At 28.4% G+C, this 17,271-nt stretch overlaps 1 protein-coding gene across 1 annotated transcript in view; it reads right to left on the bottom strand.

Moving 5' to 3' along the window:
• The window catches only part of LOC123266228 (RNA binding protein fox-1 homolog 2), a 177,280-nt gene extending 160,376 nt beyond the window's left edge, over window positions 1-16,904 (bottom strand). Inside the window, exon 1 of the mRNA XM_044730337.1 lies at window positions 16,886-16,904. The gene's annotated coding sequence lies outside the window, so the exon portion shown is untranslated. The remainder of the gene's footprint in view (window positions 1-16,885) is intronic.
• Window positions 16,905-17,271: the final 367 nt, after the last annotated feature.

Raw genomic sequence — 17,271 nt, 5'->3', positions numbered from 1 at the left:
CTTGAACCAAATCTAAACGATGAGCTGGAATGAGTCATGCACGACGAAAATCCTCTCTCTTTTCATTCTCTATCACCGATCATTAAATGCGTCCTTTGAGTATAATCCCTAAATATATAGTTTCAGGCTTAAATGATATTTGAACAAAATAGAAAAGTTATAATAATAATAAAGCGATATTGCCTTTTTTACTCATAAGAACACAAAAAATCGTCCTTAAAAAAAGCATTTTTCGATTTAAAACGACAATATTTATTTTCCCCTGATAAATTTTCGCCATATGCAAATATGGCGCACAATATCGTAATATTAATTGTTATTATAAATAAAAAATAAAATATCCTTCATTAGCAAATAATAAATATTATTGTGTATTATCATTAAATGACGCTATTTTTTTTAAAAAAAGTCTTTTTGATTAGTTGAAAAAAATTTTTTTTCAATTTTTTACATAATTTTCGTGGAAAATAAAATTTATGCTTTAAAATAGTATTTTAATTTCTTACATTAATATGAAAAATAAAATTTATATTGCGATTCTTAAGTGTAAATTTAATGTTGGATATAAAACCACAGACAGTAAATAATCGAAGCGTAATGTCAGCCTCCTACTTTACTTTAAAATACATTTTACAAAAGATCGAGAGCAAGACGATGACGATGCCCATAGGAAAGGAATGTTAACAAAGCAGAGGTTGTTGTCAGAGCATTACTATGAAATTATTACCGTCTCAATTGGACGTGAATCGCGTAATGGATGCGCCGGTAATGGTATAATGAGATGCCATTAGAGCTACGAATACAAGTATTCCTTTTTATTACTTTGTCATTTATTATTTTTTACGCAAATGCACCATTTCACAAATGCATTTATCGTAACTTTTTAAACACATTATTATCGTTTTATTTTGCGTTAATAAACTGCAATAAAACACGTGATTAAGGTATCACAAGAAGGTATTGAATTTTTTATGCACAGTGGGTCTTAATATAGATTCATTCTGAATGCGATGAATCGAAGTGTAAGAGAGGAGATGGCGAACAAATATATCTTATACGAAGGAATCATTCGAATATAAAAGTCTTTTGATCCAACATTAGTTCAATGCGATACTGTTGCATTACTATCTACGTAAGAATGAATTCTTATAGATCTTTCCACCTTTCTTTCCGACACAATGGTCTTTTAAGCACACACGCTCTTACCATTTCTATTGGCCACTATCTCGACGACACAGAAGAAAAATTTATTTGAATCAAGTAGTATATAATTTTGAAGAACTTCATCTTCTTTTCGAGAATTCAAGAATTTTTCGTCTTGATTTAAACTCTTCGAAATTACTTTCTTAGTTCAAGAATTTTTCTTTTAATTCAATTTTTTTTTGTGTATTTAAAATTTTTTATATTACTTTTCACTACAACATCTAGTTGATTTTTACACACTTAAGAATTTTATGAGAGGGCATGCAAATTTTTACAGTACCTGTTAGCAATATATAAAAAAGCGCGAAAAGTTTATCTATTATAAATTTAAAATTAGAAACTACGAATATTAAAAGAATTTTAAAGAATCATCTCTTACAAAATATAGAGTTAGACAATTTGCTAATTAGAACGTCAATATGTCAATATGTATATCTCTATCATATGTCGACATATATGCAGATGTATCTGCATAATATATGGACGTCTATTGATTAGCTATGGTACTATAGTCTGCACATTGATTGCATTTAATTTATAATTTTCTAATAAGAAAATTTCCATAAAATATTCGTTTCAAATTGTTTTTTTTTTTTTTATCTATACAAAACAATAAACTTGTGACTCTTGTCACTGAGTTTTGTGAACTTAAAAAATAATTTATTTATCTAGTTTGATCGAGGATTGGTTAAAAATTGAATTCTCCCTTACAATCTTGTTACTAATTACCAAAACAATTGTTGGTGCTGTCAAACTGACTTAGTGGCTGTGTAACAGCATCGCTTGGCAAATTAGCAACTTAATGGCGTTAATTATGTGCAATGGTTACAATTATTATTATTTTTTTTTCTTTTTTATTTTTATCAATTACTATTATTTTTTTGAGCTGCAATTGCTAACATATCAATGGTCTACCCCTTTAGCAATCTATCTATTAAATTACTGTACTATTTATAAGTAAATAAAATACAATTTGAAAAAAAAAAATTTGATACGAATTTGATAGATTTTAATATATTCCATTTGTCTTTTACCCTCAATGTTTCCCCAATCTCTTTCTCTCCTTCTCTCCTCGACTTTCACGCCCTCTTATCACGAATACTCGTTTAATTTTATACTCAGTCCGCAAGTTTAAACTATCAATAGCCATAGAATTTCCATCGTGACCGTGCTCTTTTACCATTTCTTCTCTCCTTAAATTTTTCTTCTATCCTTAGCAATTTTATCTTGGCAACTAAGATAAAACAGGCGTAGACGAAAAAAAAAATCTCAAAAACGGTTGACCCTATGGCCATCCCTGTAACTTCCCACTAATTTCATAAATAAGCTCTTGAAATTACACTTATGATGTTTTTGAGCTCGAAGAGCTCAAAAATACAATTTATGAGTTACTTTGAGCTCTCAGAATAATCAATTAATGAACGGTTTGGCTTTAGAACCTTTTGAAGGATGCAAAAAAAAATTCGATTAGTATATATTAATCATAAGAAAAAAATTTATCGAGAGTTTTAAAGCCAATTTTGTCACGTTGTGTCTTATTTTGTCATATTTGGGGGAGGCCATGTATCGAGAGTTCTCAAGCCTATTGCGTGCGAGCGCACCCGACGCTCTCTGATACGGAATCGCGGAGATGAAATTATGAAAAATCTTCATTAAAATAAAAATAATCCACGGTTTGGCTTCAGAACCTTTTACAAGATGCAAAAAAATTCGATTGGTATATAATAATCATAAGAAAAAAATTTATCGAGAGTTTTATAGCGAACTTTGACTTATTTTGTCATATTTGGGGGCGGCCGATCTTCGATTTTTTTAGCGGGAAGTTAAAAATGAAGATTAAAAAAAATACAGCAGGTTTTAGCCCACAAATGCTTTCTTCAATTTGTTTCTTTTCTTTTTAATTATTTTCTTTTGTATGAATTGTGTACAAGTACTAGAGAATGAGCGATTGGGAAATCAGAGAATTGAAAACCAGAAGAAAATAGTGAAAGGTAAATTTCGAGGATTTGTGAAAGCTCCAATTCAACGCAGGAGTTTGTAATCATGGCTAGAGACTGCTATGAGTATAGGGTTGAGACCATTGTGCTTGCTTACAACCCCTAAGGCACTTGACCCTAACAGTTACTTCACCTTCAATGTGGATCTCAAACCTTCTATTCTATTCCGTATGATCACGAACGATAATCGACTGTAAACACCATTGTTCTCTTCCCTTCCGACGTATATACGTTTCTACTTAGCTTTAAATAAATATGCTCTTTATCTTGCTCAGTAAAAATAGCTGGAATAAATTCTATTACTAGCAATTCTTATAAATTTATCACTTTTTTAATTATTTATTCTTAGATGATCACAAAATTTATTTCAGTGATTTTTTTTAAATAAGAAATTTAAATATTGCACTAAAAAAATCAGAATAAAAAGTATAATCAAAAAAATATTCTTATTATTAAAATAAGTATTGTGATTAACAAAATTAATTTAATAACAGTTAATTTAATAACAGAAGACATAATTAATTTTTTTATAATTGATATAAATTTTTTTTTAATTAATTTAGAAAAATTTCTTGTAAATTTAATAATTTTTTACAAAACATAATACTAATTTTATTAATTATTACTAAATTGATTTACGTATTAGTAAAAATAAAATTAAACTATTATTCTTGATTTTAACTTGAAAAAAATTTATTGTTACACTTTTAATTTTAATTTTTATTTGTTTTGTTAGTTTTATATATGTAAATTAATTTATGCCAATTTTTTTAACACAATACCAAATTTTTTCATCAAAGTAAAATATTTTAAGTAGATTAATACTTTTTTTTTTAGTGTTGTTCTACGATATAAAATTTAATAATTATTTTTTAATTTTTTTTTTTGTAATTAAAAAAATCACTTTTTTTGGATCAACATAATAAATTTTTTATTAAAATTAAATGCAAGTTTGGTGAATTTTTTGTAAATGGAATTTGTCTAGAAAATATATCGGAGTTTTTAAAATAATATAATAAAGGATGATTTGGATGAAAGTTATTTCGTAATTATAAAGGAAGAAAAAATGATAAATTAAAATTAAAGTTGTTCGACGTGATACTCAAGACTGAAAAATTGACAAAAATTCAAGTGAAGAGAAATAACGTTGAAGACTAAACTAGAGAAACAGTAATATAACAACATACTGTTTATCGGTCGACGTGCCTGACTTATCTTAACGAGACCAATCGAGAAGTTCGTTGTAGGGTCAAATGCGTGCCCAAGCAGGGATCGCAAACTCAGAAAAAGATAGAGTGTTAAAGAGACGAGAATGAGACTTGAAGAAAATTGTAGTTGGTAACTATCCGCGCCTCACCACTACACCGACAACGATCGCTCACTGATTTTCACGAATCATGTGTAAGAAGTGGGAGTGTACACTCCAAGACACATATATACAAATATATATTTATATATAGTTCAGTAGATTTTATCTATCAAATAAGAAGCAACGAATGAAAATTGACAAGGAGCGAAATGAAGGAGAAACACGAGGCAACGGAGAAGAAAGAAAAGACATGAATAAAAAATAAAGTAGAAAAGCAATCGGATGAGTTGGACTTTGAATCGAGTTTCGTAGTGAATTCTCGATGATGAGACGGTAGAAACGATCGAATAAAGAAAAAGTTCACCAAGTGAAATTGCACGTCTTTCATTTTATTTTTTATTTTTATTTCACTCCAATTCGTAGCAAGGTACATTCCTTTTTACTTATCTTAGCAAGTCGAGGAACTGCCATCATCCTTCGTCTGCTAATATTCTACTTATTCGCCAGTCGTGAAGGTAGTCTACGTTTTTTCTTAACTTTCCTTTTCTTCGCAAATTTCGATCCCAAGTTTGGTTTTTTGGGAAAGGCGGAAAGGCGGTTACCTCGGTAAATCATGTGACCCTAAGAAAGAGCCTCGATAACAACCCGAGCTTTAACGGATCAACTTCCTATTTAACTCAACCCCTCGATCTTTTAACTCACGATCACCCTTTTAGATCAATTAAACAGAAGTGTTATCAACTTTATTAAATAAAATGTTGTCATTGCCTTGAGCCAAACCTTTACACACTCAAGCACGCACGGCGATCGATTTAAGCAAGGATGGTGAAAGAAATACTTTGTTTAGTTATGTATCTTAGTTTTTTATAAGTTATGAAAAAATTGTACTATACTCTTTAGTTTACTCATGATTTTAAAAATATTCGACAGACTTTGAACAAATACATCGTAAAACTTATAATCCGGAAATTTGTGACAGTTAAACTCAAGTAGTTAACACTGTCAAATAATCCTTTTAATGACCTAGACGAACCTTCGACACAAACGGACTAATTTTTACAACCCATCTGTTTATCAGATTGCAGCCAGACTATTTTCAATTTAGCAATTTTTCCACACTTAATTTAAACAACCCTACTTTAAATAAATAATACCTTCTCCAGAATCCTCTCATTTAACAACAATTCCCCAACTTGAGTTATTTTTCACCAATCATAAACCAAAAAAACCCTTCTCAAAATTGCACTTTTCTCAAAATTAACTTCAAATTAATCCTCAAAAAACAATTCAAATTAATTTTCAAAAAACCCTTCTCAAAATTGCATTTTTCTAAAAATTAACCTCAAATTAATTCTCAAAAAACCCTTCTTAAAATTGTACTCTTCTCAAAATTAATTTCAAATTAAATCTCAAAAAATAATTCAAATTAATTCTCAAAAAACCCTTCTCAAAATTATATATTATACCGACCTTTTCTACCGACCAAATTAATGTAAAAGCAGAGTCAGTACTCAATTTTAATGTATCATTATACAAAACGAACTATTTGTGATCTTTTTAATTAGAAATCACAAAATTCTTGTTAAATTAATCCTAGATTAATATACAAGAAAACATTCTTAAAAAAAAATACTTTTAATTTTATTTCGAAAATTTACTTTAACAGAAAAAATTCCATTGTTCTTTTAATTATTTAATTTAATTGGATATTCAATTATTGAACCGAAAAAATTGTTGTATAAAATGAAAATCGATAACTACCGTATGCAAATATAGCGCGAGAAAATTGGTTTGTAATTGGCGGGTTTTTTTATTTCCGTAAATTTAATTCAACGTTACGCAAAACTTGAAAATATGTAAAAAGTTATTTTGTATATGCATAAACAAAGAATGGGAATGAAAAATAAAAACGTAACGACCACCACAGAGATAATGGGAGATCGGCGAATGGATCAAGTCGAAAATTGGGAAACGTTTGGCAGTTTCCGGTTTTTCTATTCACTACCACACGCGACCTGTCTCGTTTTCTCATCAGGCTATCTTTCTCACTTAAACTATTTTCTCTATCACTCTCGAACGTAGTCGTAGAGAACAGTATCGACCGTCTAGTTCTCTTCTGACCAACCAACGAAACCCAGTTAAATGGGGCGATGCCGCGGAATTTTTCGTATGTCGTCATCGCGCTTGATTGAATTCGACGAGTTTAAAACTCATACGAATTTCCGTTTTATTCAATTTTTCGGGCGTCTCTGTTACCATTAATTTTTTTTTTTTTTTTTATACACTTATTATATATTTTATTTACATCCATGATTTTTTTAACCACGGATGAAATCTCAAATTATTTTTAAGGATAATTTATCTTTATTTTTTTCTATCCTTGCCTTTAAATTTTTATCATAAAAAATAATTTTAGAATTTTCGGATTAATTTGAATTTTTCCTTTGACGTAGCTTACAAAATTGAGTTATTTTTTGAAGAATGTGTTTTCATTTTATGACAAACACGAAAGAATTTATAAAAAATGTGCGTGAATGAAAAATCGCAGTAAAAGGTAAACAAAAAATGTTTGGGGTAGAAATAAAATGAAAATAAATAAAAACAAAGAGCTACAAACAAAAAAATAGTATCCGATTAATCTCACAGTAACTGGCTGTGCAACTGCTACTTCTGATTCACTCATTCAACCCATTCCATACTATTTCTTTCTCTCTTCCTCTTCCTTTCTGTGAATACATACAATATCAACAGACACACATTGCGCTTACACTCAGCTCATCTATAAACAGCAAAGCATACACATGAAAGGATTAATTTTACAGAATAAAAATATTAGTAAGCATCATACGTTTGCTAGCAAAACAATTGCATTTTCGTCTGAAGAAGATACGATGAAGCAGATGAAATGAAACTTTTCATTTTAGCTATCAATTTTTTCTATTTTATTGAAAATATTTTTGAGTTTCATATCATTCTCACCAATAGTCAATTTACGATGATAAGTATTTAGGCTGCATTCGAAAATGCTCTATCTCTAGATACATAACTAAGAAATGTCCTTTTATCTCGTGAACTATTGACATTTTTAAAGATATAAGCTCATCCCGATGTTACACTTATCAAGACCTTTCATTTGATTACCCACATCAATATTTCATATATTTATATATTATATATATATATGTATATTTGAAAAATATATGAAAATGCATGTGGGTACTCAAATGAAAGCTTTTGATAAGTATAACATCAGGATGAGCTTATATCTTAAAAAATGTCAATAGTTAAGAAAGTACAGTGCAATCAAATAAATATCTTGTGAACTATTGACATTTTTAAAGATATAAGCTCATCCCGACATTATACTCATCAAAACCTTTCATTTGAGTACCTACATCAATTTTTCATATATTTTATATATTTATATATATTGTATATATAAATATATGAAAAATATATCAAAAATGCATGTGAGTACTCAAATGAAAGCTCTTGATGAGTAAAACATTGGGATGAGCTTATTTCTTTAAAAACGTTAATGGTTAGGAAAGTGCAGTGCAATTTAACAAAAATCATTATTTAATACAACAAAATTTAATTTATTTGTAGTTCACAAGTCACGGCAGTCACATTGTGACTGCAAGGTTGCTAGTATTCAAATAAACATTCAACTGGTGACATATAAAGTTAGATTAAAAAATTCATTGCCTAATCGGACTTAAAATAAAAATTAAGTTAGCCGAAATGTAAGAATTTTCTTTATTGAAAAAATTATTACAAAAAAAAATTTTATATGTAAAAAACTTTAAAAACTCTAAGTGCAATATTTTAAAAAATATTTTTTAATTCTTATTTAATAATTAAAAAAAAAACTTTAGTATTAAGAACTTATATCCGAAGAACCTTTTAGCCATCTTAGTTTATTAAAAAATAAAACCTGATACATATCCAGGATATACGAGCCAGTGCATACGGAATCTTTAAAAGGAGGAAATAATTACCCATATAACATTCCTAATGATCGCGCGTACAAACACATACATACACACATATTACTATCCTTTCTCGCAATAACATGGTTAGGATATAAACAGAGACTATACATTATACATCCTCTATGGACCACAATAGGTCACTCGTTTCTCTCTAACCGCTTCCGTAATTCCAGCTTGGGTTCACGCCTCCATGTGCATTTCGCCCGTCTCATGTACCTTTTCTCACTCGCTTTCAGCCTGTGTGCTTTTCGTCCGTCCTCGGGATGGAAACGTTATGTGGTAACGGTCTGCTGCTGAATTACAACCCCGTCGACGTGTAAACTTTCCCACCCGGTGAGTTTTGTCAAATGTGTAATATTTTAAATTGTAATCTTTATAAAAGCCATTTTCTTTAGCTCCATTATTTCAATTGCTCTGGTTTTTTCTATTATTTTTCAAACCGATTAACAGATATTTAAATACCAAATATACATGACGGAAAATTTTTCACTGATGTAGACATAGAAAGACAAATATTTCTGTAGGTTTTTCTTGGAATTATTTTCAAACTCGATAAACTTATCAACGATCTGTGGACCGCATCTGGTATCTCATGAAATAAGCTTCAATTTTCATGTTACTTCGTTCTTCTAGACCAAAGATTACTTATTCATCTCGCCTGTCATTATTTGATGGAATTTAATTAGATAAATTAGCCTTAAAAGCCAAAAAAGCATCAAAACTTTTTCATTGTTACATGCTTGTGTGTAAAGTTTAAATAAACTTAAATGGCGTAAGTTAAGATTCGGCGTCAAAACTCTCGGTACATGGCCGCGATCATAAAATAACATGAAATATCTCTATATCAGCTTCAAAACTTTCGATAAATTTATTTTTGATGATCATTATAGATCAATCGAATCGTTTTTGCATCCTCTACAAGGTTTTAGGGTTAAAAAAATGATTGGTTCATAATTTTTTGAGGAATTCAGAATTTTCATTTTTACATGCCCGCGTGCCTAGTTTATATAAGTAGGGAATAAGGGTAAGTAAATTTAGGGTTTAAAACTCTCGATAAATTTTTTTCCAATAATCGTTATGTACCAATCGAATCGTTTTTGAATCCTCTACAAGGTTTTGAGACTCAAAAGTTGATTAGTCTATTATTTTTTGAGAAATTCAGAATTTTCGATTTTACATGCCCGCGTGCCTAGTTTTATTAAGGGTAAGTAAGGGTAAACTAGTTTAGGGTTTAAAACTCTCGATAAATTTTTTCCAATTATCATTATGTACCAATCGAATCGTTTTTGCATCCTCTACAAGGTATTGAGACTCAAAAGTTGATTAGTCTATTATTTTTTCAGTTGATTAGTCTATTATTAGGTTTTCAGGCCAAACAGTTGACAAGTTTATTACCATATGTCAGTAAGCCTTATATAATTTTGATTTAGTGCAAAATAACATATTTTTCTTCTATATAAGATAATGTCGAATTGAATAATGAAGGGTTTGGTAAGCAGATAAAATTCAAAATAATATAATTGAAATAAAACAAACTAGCCAAGCTGATAACAGATATCCAGATAACAAAATAACACACCGAACATTATAATTCTTTGAATAGAAATAATCCGTGTACACGCGGTGTATCATTTTTCGTGGATATTTATCTGTACACGCAAGTTGCAGATCGATGAATCATTCTCGTCTCTGTGAGCAACGACTCGATCCATCATCGGAAAATATAACGAACCCGAGTTAATAACGCCGTAAAGCTTGGATGTAACCTCGCTTAGACCATTAGGATATTGAGTTCATCACTAAACTCGTTAAATTTAGACCGATAGGTGGAAAAAATAAAAAAAAAAAGCTGTTTATTTATCAGTTGTGATTTTTTATCAGACTTAAACGTATTCATTTACACTGATTAAAGTTATTTACCATTATTGCTATCATTAGTCACAATCAATGCTTATATATACATACATAATAATAACATGACCTATTTTATTCACTAAAAGACATCTAATCATCGAGACACACTATTGCATTTAATAATTGCGTGTTTGTAATAAAACAATAAATTAAAATGCGATAGAAAATAATTAAATAAATTAGCATCAACTAATAAAAATATTTTTAGGTATATACTTTTGTTTTAACGACTTTACTAGAAAGCAATAAGGATAATGATAGCACAGGGAGTGCTTCGGCAAGTACTAGGTCGATTTAAAGCACTCGATACATATATATATTTTTAAATACAAGTATACGATGAGAGAAAACCCCAGTATCAATTTGCAATATTCCTCAACTTTACTCTCATTCACCCTCATGCTCGAACTTTATATTCCGCTTTCGTAGTATAGCTATTCTGTATATGTATATTCGTATACAGATAGACAGTATTCGCGATTACAATTCTAAGTAACTTTGATGAACCAACGACACCAAATGAGTAACCGAAAACTTATTCACAAACGTGCACTTAGCATGCTAATGTGTTACAACCCCGAGAGATTTCAATTTTCTCTTGTCTTTAGTTACAATTTAAACTTACAATACACTAGAACAAACTTCATTCGAGATTACAGTTTACGTAAAAGCTGTTAAGATAAAACAAATAAATGCAAGATTAATTGTTTAATAATTGTAGTAAAAATTTATTTTAAATTGCATTTTTAAAGTTTTTTTAAATTAATTTGAATAGAAAAATTCTTTAAATAAAAAATTTTTCTTCTTTAAAACAAATTTTACTTTATTCAAGAATTTTTTGTCTTGATTCAAGACAATGAAACTCTTCAAAATTATTTTCTAGGTTCAAGAATTTTTCTCTTGATTCAAGTTAATTTTTTTTTTTTTCAGTGTAGAAACTCTCAAATTGAAATGGTTTTTTTCTCAAGACTTTTTTTGTATAAAATCAGCTACCCAGATTCTGACATAGCCCATTTTCTTAGCAGGCCATAGGGTAAAAGACCCTATTAGTGCCGGGGACCCCATTACTGACACTTTCTTTGATTTTGGTACTTATTCAATTAATGAAATCATTAATTTCAATAATGAATCTATTATTTCTAATCTTTAAGACCTTTAGTTCAAAAAAATTTTTAATTTTTATTCCAAGTAGAACATTTTTTTATTGAAAGAAAAAGTGCCACTAATAGGGGTTAAAGGTGCGCCACTAATGGGGTCTTTTACCTTATATGGATATATGATAGAATATTATGTGTAAATTTAACATTTATTCTATTAAATCAACACAAAAAAGTGTTAAATATTTAACATACAAATTTTTAACACAAAATTTTTTACTGTGAAAAGATCAAGGTATAAACAATTTATAGTATGATTGTTAGACGAACATATCAAGTACAAACGCGTATCACTACTGGACAGCTCTTCTGATTAAACGGATATAATTAATCCCCCCAAGATTAAGCCTCCATAGTATTACAGTGAATAGCCAAGTACTTTAATATGTCTAGCTACATAATATAATATAGTACTCAGGACACTGTAGCGTCTCATATGTTATTCAAGATTGATAACTAGCTTGAGTTTACATCAGCTTTGGTTTCAAATTAAAATTGCTTGATGTTGGTTTCAAAAACATTCTGATCTCTTCTCCTGTCTTCGTCATTTTTACTACGATTCATTTCAATTCACTGAAATTAAGAATAATACAAAGAAAAAAATTTTATTTCGACCAAATTATGCCACATATGGTGAGAAATAAAAATTGGCCATATAAAATTTTTTTCACCGATTGTTATGTATGATATGCATTACTTTGGTTCTTGTCCTCACTCATGGCAGTACTTACAACTTTTTGTCTAACTCACGTTTCACATTTATCTCTTATTCTATTTTCTATTCCCTCCTTTTTCTCTATCTTTTTACTCAGTAACTTTCTTTGTTTCTCCCGACTGTTTCGATTAATCCACCGAATTGGTTCTCGCGGCACTTACAAGTTTTATCGCTTGCGCGTGTACTCGAGGAATTTTACCAACTTATTTTTTTGCCTTCTCATCACGTGTTGGTCGTATTTTTTTTTCTTAAATTTTTTTCGCTTCGAATCGTCAATACTACTGAAAATGTTTTAGGAATAGAAGCTGTAAAAACTCACACTCAAGTTTTATACCCTTGGGATAAATGCTCCAGGAAATTGAGATATTTTTTTATTCGTGTCCACTGTCCTCAATCGATTTGGACTTTTTACATGTCTCTTTTTCATTTTTACATTTTTTTTATTGATTAAAATACAATTGTGGATATTTTATATTCATATGCAGTAAGAAAAAAAAATTTTAAATGAATTTTTTACTGTGTAACATCTTTTAATCTTCAAAAAAAAATTTTAAATTGAGATTTAAAAATCTAAAAATTAATTTTTTGACAATAAAATATTTAATTAATCTCAAATTTATAAAAATATAATTACAAACATTGTAAAGTAAAAGAAAAATACATTTAATTATGTAAATTGAAGCTTTTTTGCTCAAATTTTGAAATTCATTTGATAAAATTAGGTTACCACCCATTCATAAAATTTATTTCAGCTCAGAAAATTGAAAGAGTGAATTTTCATAACTAGTTGAAAAAAATTTTTAAAACATAATTTATTAAACACAATATTTGATCCTAAAACTACCATTTATCAATGTCAAGCGCACGCTTCTTATCGCGATAACTCTTTCAATACATTACACATACTATCATGTCTTTCTGTAGTTTATTTATTTATTTTTTTTTTATAAATTCTTTTTCTTATGTTTTCCACACATTTCCCGATTCATTGATTGAATTTTCCACGCCATAGGATATTTTTCACTTTTAAAAACTTAAACTCAGTAACACGAAATGCAAACAAGGGTAAAAGTAATAGAATAAAAAAAAAATAAATTAAAATGATGAAATTAAAAAAACATTTTTAGCAACATAAAATAAAAATCAATTAAAAGAAGTATGATTAAAGAAGTGAGTAAAAAAATAAGAAAGAAACTAAATTGAATTTTTTTTTATTATTCCTATGAATAATATATATTTAATAATTGGATACAAGATGAAGTAGAAAATTCTGAAAAGTATCAAGTATGATATGACGGGTACCGCAAGTTCCGGAACTCCTCGGAAGTCCGACGGCATTTCCACCGGAAATGCCAGTCTCAAGAGTCAAGTCAGCAAGAGTAGTATAGAGACAGTGTACAGTTGCAATAGTGGTAGTAGTAGTGTACCGTAGTAAAGATGAGAGAGTATAAAACTAAAGGGAGAGTGTGGATACTCTTGTCAGACTTTCTGTAGAACTTTGCAAGCTTCTGAGCTTATAGATGCCATAGCTCTATCTTTTCTCTACTCACCGGATAGTATACGGTTCAAACCGCTCAGAATGAGTGAAGAATTGAGATAGAGAAAAAGATGTAATAGAAAAAAAAAATTAAAAAAAAAAAATACTTGAGATATATCTAAGAACCAAGAGTTTCAATGTGAACAAAGATGAAAACTTTTCTTTTACGCTCTTTTATTTTTGGAAAATAATTTTACAAAGAGAAAATTATTTTATTTTTAAATTAAACAAAAATGTTACGTTTGTAGGAAATTATTATATTAATTTAATAGTTGAAAAAAAATTGCAATATAGAGCAACTAATTAGCGATCGATTGGAATACATTTTAAAAAATTTTACAGGTCTACGCGCAATCACAAAGTAAACTAAAACGATTTCATGTTTACCTGCATACTGTATGACAATTCGATAGCAGCGTACCTCGATTCACATCGATTCAATGGAACTAAATTCTATATTGACATTACAGTTTTTGGCTGAACAATTACACTGGCAACTGTTCACAACCAATATTGAAAATTTTCGAATAAAAAACGTTCGTTTGCCAGCAGAAATGCAAGTAGATTTTCAATTTTAAACAAAATTAACAAGTCTTGATACAAAATTTTGTTTAGCATAAATATAAATTATTTAAAAAATTGTAATGCTCATTGCTTGAGAAATTAAATAGAAAATTTAAATTGAATTAGAAATTTAAATTGCGCTCGCGGACTAAGTCTAAACGAATAAAAAAAGCCAGGAATTGAGAATTTGGATACTAAACTGAAGGAATAACTAGCAACCTTGCAGTCACTATGTGACTGCTCTGACTTGTGAACTATAAATGAGTAAAATCTTGCTTTATTAAATAATGATTTTTGTTAAATTGCACTGTACTTTCTTAAATATTGACGTTTTTAATGATATAAGCTCATCTTGATGTTACTCTCATCAAGAGCTTTTATTTGAGTACCCACATGCATTTTCATATATTGTTCATATATATATATATATATATATATATATATATATATATATATATATTATATATAAATATATGACAAATTGATGTGGGTACTCAAATGAAAGGTCTCAATGAGTGTAATGTCGGGATTAGCTTATATCTTTAAAAATGTCAATAGTTTACAAGATACCAGGTCGTTTCTTAATTATGTTAAATTGCACTGTATTTTCTTAAATATTGACGTTTTTAAAGATATAAGGTTATTCCGATGTTACACTCATCAAGAGCTTTCATTTGAATACCCACATGCATTTTTGATATATTTTTCATATATACATGTATATAATATATATAAATATATGAAAAATTGATGTGGGTACTCAAATGAAAGGTCTTGATGAATGTAACATCGGGATGAGCTTATATCTTTAAAAATGTCAATAGTTCACAAGATACAAGGTCATTTCCTAATTATGTATCTAGAGATGGAGCATTTTCGAATGCAGCCTAAATACTTTTCATCATAAATTGACTATTGATAAGAATGATATGAAACCTTGAAAAGGCACAACTCCGAATCAAGACTTTTCCAACGATATCAAATTTAACCATAAAATCCCATTTTATCATATAAATACACTGGCCACAAAACTTTGCTTATTCTCTTAATAATATAGATAATAATGTACTTTAAAACTTTAGATAAATTTATTTTTAAAGATTACTATAAACCAATTTAATTATTTTAATATTCTCTACAAGGTTTTTAGGCTAAATTATTGATTAGTTTATTATTTTTTTTAATTAATTAAAAATCATAATTCATTTCTAACATGAAGTTTTACTTAGAAAAAGTTTAACCGAAAAAAAATCAAGTATTAATCTTAAATATAAAACTTTTTTTTATGATGCCACCTGTAAAACATGAAAAAAGTTAAGTTTAAGTGAAAAGTGTGAAAAAATAAAACAGTATATGAAGTGAGTGCATTCTTTTACTCAGAAATAGATCGTCCAGAAAACTTTAGAAACCTCAAACTATGTGCACTCTTTATCCGAGAGCTCTTAAAAAACAGTAACAAAAGTTTAAAGTTAACAGAGTACAAAATATCGATCGAAAAGAGAGCCAGTAGTTCATTGTTTACAAATATTACCGACCAATTTAAATCCTTGATTTAGACAATTAGTGCAAATCCTTGTTAACTATATGATAATTTAACATGAAAAGATACTTAGCAATTTATAAAAATTAAAAGCCTTATTAGGGTGATTTCATTAGACATAAAAGTCTGAAAAAAAAAAAAGAAAACCAAATATAGCTAAGAGTGATATCGCTCGGTTGAATATAAGAAGATTCTGAAATCGTTTGATCGGTCCTCAAGAAATCCGGTCTAACGTGCTCTTATCGACTAGTTGGTCAACTTCTTTCTTGTCTCGACAAGACGTTGCAAAGTACTTTTCTCCCTTGCTCTCTTTTTATTTCCTTTTTCATCTCTTGTTTACTCTCGAGTAAATCAACTGACTGACGAGAAATTAATGACGGCCGGCATAAACTCAATTTTTTTTTTCACAAAATTATTCTCTTTAATTTATCAATAAACCGTACAGTAAATTGATGTAATTATTATCTTGTTATTGATAAAATTAATTTTCATCAGTTTGTTTTTACTGAGAAGACCTCTAGTTTTATTGATGTCAAAGTAACAAATTATAATACTGAAGTTAGTCAATTTTAAAAATTTTTTTAACAATCAATTACAATAAAAAAATTCTAAAAATTTTCACTTGTAGTTTTTATTAATTTTAACATGTGGAATTTTTTAATTAAATTTTTTTTGTAATTATTTAATTGCTATAAAATTCTAAAAAAATTTCTAATGTCTGTAGAAAATTTTTTGATTTTTTTTAAACAATTAAATTAGAACAAAAAAATAATTTTTTAAAAATTGCACTAGCAGTTTTTCAAGTTTTTTACAAATGAAATTTTTTTTTTATTTTTTTGTAATAATTTTTTCGATAAAAAAAAGTTCTAAAAATCTTAGATGTCGGCTAACTTAATTTTCATTGTCAACTTCAGTGTCATTTAATATTTGAGAAATTAAATTCACTAAACTCACCGAAACAATTTTTATTCCCTCGTAGATTAATATCAATAATATATTTGAAAGCCACTTAAGAATAATTATTATTATTATTATTATTTGTATTACACGTATATAAATATTTATACTAAAACTAAAATATCCCCAAGAAAATAAACTGCGAATAATCAAAAGCACTTGGGATTAATTCACAGACACGTAATACAGATCAAATTTAATCACTAGTATGCACGACAATTTGAATAATTCATATTAAATTGATTTAATAAATTTATAAATATTTACTGATCTTGCTTTTGATTCTTTTTACTCTATGATTCATTTATTTAAACAAACATAGTGTCACAAAATAAATTGTTAATTATTTTTTTCAACAATAAAATTGTCTCGGTTGAAAATTG

The sequence above is a fragment of the Cotesia glomerata genome, linkage group LG5 (assembly GCF_020080835.1).
Source record: "Cotesia glomerata isolate CgM1 linkage group LG5, MPM_Cglom_v2.3, whole genome shotgun sequence".
Classification (NCBI taxonomy): Eukaryota; Metazoa; Arthropoda; class Insecta; order Hymenoptera; family Braconidae; genus Cotesia; species Cotesia glomerata.
Note: the sequence above shows the minus strand (reverse complement) of the source record. Positions and strands in the feature narration are given on the sequence as shown.